General features: G+C 54.2%; 1 pseudogene; it reads right to left on the reverse strand.

Annotated features, from left to right (window-relative positions):
* Window positions 1–851: 851 nt before the first annotated feature.
* LOC143154431 (large subunit ribosomal RNA) lies at window positions 852–3,719 on the reverse strand (annotated as a pseudogene).
* Window positions 3,720–4,390: the final 671 nt, after the last annotated feature.

Consider the following 4,390-nt stretch of genomic DNA (forward strand, 5'->3'; position numbering starts at 1 on the left):
TCCTCGGACCCTCAAATGGAACCTGGCTCCGCCAGGTTAGGACATTACCCAGGATATAGTCCGCGTTCCAAGGCCGACCGGGTCTCCCCGGACTCCAAGGTCCCCTTCCTCGCCCAAAATAGAACCCACTCGCCGAGACGTATGGTCGTTCCAAGCCGATTGACTAGGCAAAGAGCTGCTTTTCTCGCCTAGCCGCCCGTCTAGTCGAAGCAGTGGCCAAAGGTACGTGTTGGGTGCACACTCTCCCGCAGGACAGGGCCCCCTCAGATCCCAGGACCCACCTTTCCGACGACACGGGTCGCCCCGCACGGCAAACACGGGGGGGACAAACCTCAGCAGTTGCCCCCTCTGCTTCGCTACGTTCGGTTTAGCGATCCCGTTTGACACGGGACCCCCAGTGGGACCGCGTGGAGGTACGCAACGTAACTTGAACATGACCTCGGGCATCATGTCCCGAGTAAAACGGCCGGGCTGGGGAGCATCGACCCTTGGCTCACCTGAGTCCCAACCCAAACTTTCGCTCGATAGCTTCACAATTCTGTTGCTATTTTTTTCCAAGTGCCAGCGGCGTGTTGCTTTATTTTCCAATACGACGGGTGATCGGTCGCTTATAATTTTTACCCGCCGTGGCTCCTTCACTTGCTGCGCACTCTTTCCACTGTGTTTGTAGATGTTTCTAGGTGGGAGTACGCAGCATCCGCTTGGGTGGTTTCGTCATTGCCGAGGCCGGTGCCAGCTCCGGCTCGGTTTGAGCGTGTTTGGGCCGTAATGGACGATTTTTGGACTTTCGGTGAGCCAGGGGATGCTCTACCCCTGCTCCTGCAACCCCGGGTTCTGGTCTCCGTATTCCTACTTCATTGACCTAGCCCTTGAATTACTCCCCACCAGTAGATAGGGACAGAGGGAATCTCGTTAATCCATTCATGCGCGTCACTAATTAGATGACGAGGCATTTGGCTACCTTAAGAGAGTCATAGTTACTCCCGCCGTTTACCCGCGCTTTTTTGAATTTCTTCACGTTGACATTCAGAGCACTGGGCAGAAATCACATTGCGTCAACACTCTTGGGGGCCATCGCAATGCTTTGTTTTAATTAGACAGTCGGATTCCCCTAGTCCGTGCCAGTTCTGAGCTGAGTGTTGAATGACGGCCGAAGAAACGACCGCGACGTCAAACGCCACAGAAGCTCCGCAGCAAGGAAGATCCGTGAGAGGCCAAGGCACGGGACCGAGATCGGATCCCGGTAACAGTAATGATACCGTTCACCTCGCCCAGGCCCGGCACGTCAGCCAGACTCACTTCTCGACCAAGCCCGACACGCCCCGCTCCTCAGAGCCAATCCTTATTCCGAAGTTACGGATCCAATTTGCCGACTTCCCTTACCTACATTAATCTATCGACTAGAGGCTCTTTACCTTGGAGACCTGCTGCGGATATGGGTACGAACCGGCGCGACACCTCCACGTGGCCCTCTCCTGGATTTTCAAGGTCCGAGGGGAAGATCCGGACACCGCCGCAACTGCGGTGCTCTTCGCGTTCCAAACCCTATCTCCCTGCTAGAGGTTTCCAGGGAACTCGAACGCTTATACAGAAAAGAAAACTCTTCCCGGATCTCCCGACGGCGTCTCCAGGTCATTTTGGGTTACCCCGACGAACACTCTTACGAGGGCCCGAATGGTAAGCGGTTCCGCAGCCGGGTTCCGGAATAGAAACCGGATTCCCTTTCGCCCAATGGGTGTGTGTCTCTTTTATGTTTCTGTTTGTACGATGTTTCATTATTTTAGGACACCTCATCTGCATAGGATTTCTCTTAGGGCTTAGGATCGACTGACTCGTGTGCAACGGCTGTTCACACGAAACCCTTCTCCACGTCAGTCCTCCAGGGCCTCGCTGGAGTATTTGCTACTACCACCAAGATCTGCACCGACGGTGGCTCCAGGCAGGCTTACGCCCAGACCCTTCTGCGCACACCGCCGCGACCCTCCTACTCGTCAGGGCTTTATGGAGGACGGTCACCCGGGAGTGACACGTCCCTCCCCACTTGCCGCTGACGGCGGAGTATAGGCGCGACGCTTCAGCGCCATTCATTTTCAGGGCTAGTTGCTTCGGCAGGTGAGTTGTTACACACTCCTTAGCGGATTCCGACTTCCATGGCCACCGTCCTGCTGTCTTAAGCAACCAACGCCTTTCATGGTATCCCATAAGCGTCGACTTAGGCGCCTTAACTCTGCGTTTGGTTCATCCCACAGCGCCAGTTCTGCTTACCAAAATTGGCCCACTTGGCACTCTGATTCAAAATATCTCGTGGCTTCATGATCCAAGCAAGCCAGAGATCTCACCCATTTAAAGTTTGAGAATAGGTTGAGGTCGTTTCGGCCCCAAGGCCTCTAATCATTCGCTTTACCAGATGAAACTCGCATGCGTTCGCGGAGGAACGAGCGAGTGCCAGCTATCCTGAGGGAAACTTCGGAGGGAACCAGCTACTAGATGGTTCGATTAGTCTTTCGCCCCTATACCCAGTTCCGACGATCGATTTGCACGTCAGAATCGCTACGGACCTCCACCAGGGTTTCCCCTGACTTCGTCCTGACCAGGCATAGTTCACCATCTTTCGGGTCCCAACGTGTACGCTCTGGGTGCGCCTCTTCTCGCAATGAGAACGAGACGCCCCGGGAGTGCGAGGCCGATACGTAAGCGGCCCATCCTCCCTTGGTCGACGCAAGGCCGACTTTCACTTTCATTGCGCCTTTAGGTTTACTTCTCCCAATGACTCGCGCACATGTTAGACTCCTTGGTCCGTGTTTCAAGACGGGTCCTGAGAGTACCCAAAGCAGTAGCGTCGCCAACCGGTAATTCAAAGCTTGGCCAGTCCAAGGACACCGCCTGCTAACAGCTGGCCAGGCCCGGGGACGGCATTCAGATCCGTCGTCTCCGGGTAAACTGTCCGAGCTTGCGGCGGGCCCGACGCACACACATTTCAAGAATGGATTGGTTGCGGCCCGATACCGTCAGAGTACCGTCGTGCAGCCGGTCGGGCGACCGAGCCTCTGCCGCGAGCGTACGAAGGCGCCGCGACAGGCAATGCAGCTCAGGCCGTAGACCGACACACAACGGGTTGCGACGTTCTACTAAGGAAGAAGTGCACGACTACGTTACCGGACTTCACCCAAAGGTGGTGTAACCCCTTCATGGGACCAGGAAGGCCCATTCGGGTTATCGCGCACCAACGGGGGCCAGCTTCGTTGACGATGAATCTCCCCGTTCGATCTTTTGGGTTTCTCAGGTTTACCCCTGAACGGTTTCACGTACTCTTGAACTCTCTCTTCAAAGTTCTTTTCAACTTTCCCTCACGGTACTTGTTCGCTATCGGTCTCGTGGTCATATTTAGCCTTAGATGGAGTTTACCACCCACTTAGGGTTGCACTCTCAAGCAACCCGACTCTAAGGAGAGATCCTCCCGAAACGCGTACTGGTCGCTACGGGCCTGGCACCCTCTGTGGGTAAATGGCCCTATTCAAGTTGGACTTGGACTCAGTTCGACGTCACGGGATAAGCGGATCCTCCTGAACACTACATTTCCCTGCGGCAATACCGCGGGGATTCAGTGCTGGGCTCATTCCTGTTCGCTCGCCGCTACTAAGGAAATCCTTGTTAGTTTCTTTTCCTCCGCTTAGTAATATGCTTAAATTCAGCGGGTAATCTCGCCTACTCTGAGGTCGTCAAACAAACGTGTTTTTCTTTAACAGCGAAAGGCAACGACGCCGAATCAAAGAGAGCAAGGCGCCACAATCTTTTCGTCCCAACTCGACGTGTTCTGCAGTTGCATACGCGATGATGATCCTCTCTCTTCAATCGTTGTTCGCTCGCGTACCAGGGTAGGCGGGGATATACGCCGACGTGGACGGGTGTAAAAGAAGAACGAGCGAGGAGTGGGGAAACGACGTCGGGGCGCGAACGAGAGGTCTTATTCCTTCCCTCAGTAACACGCTCGACGAGCATTTTCTCCCTATCTCTCACGCAGATTCTTTTCTTTTCACCGCATTCCCACACGTACGGCGTCGCCCGACGCAAAATCCCATCGGTGACGCTTACATGGTTCTGTCGATTGAGAGAGTTCTTCGCGTTGAACCGAAGAAAAGGAAGCCTGCTGTTTTCTCGGTGACAAGGAGAGATTTTCAAGCACCTCGCCAAAGTGTCTCTCTAACTGAAATTCGATGCGAAACGCTCGCTAGACGTTTAACCGGTTGAAATTTTAACGTCCGTCCGTTGCTTTTCCAGTAAAACATACTAAAGGAATACTACTAACACGCGTCGACTTCGATTCTACTTATTCTTCCCCTCTCTCGCTCACTCTCGATCTGACTCCTATTCTCCAGAGCAGAACGAAGAG

Source organism: Ptiloglossa arizonensis, unplaced genomic scaffold (assembly GCF_051014685.1).
Source record: "Ptiloglossa arizonensis isolate GNS036 unplaced genomic scaffold, iyPtiAriz1_principal scaffold0020, whole genome shotgun sequence".
Classification (NCBI taxonomy): domain Eukaryota; kingdom Metazoa; phylum Arthropoda; class Insecta; order Hymenoptera; family Colletidae; genus Ptiloglossa; species Ptiloglossa arizonensis.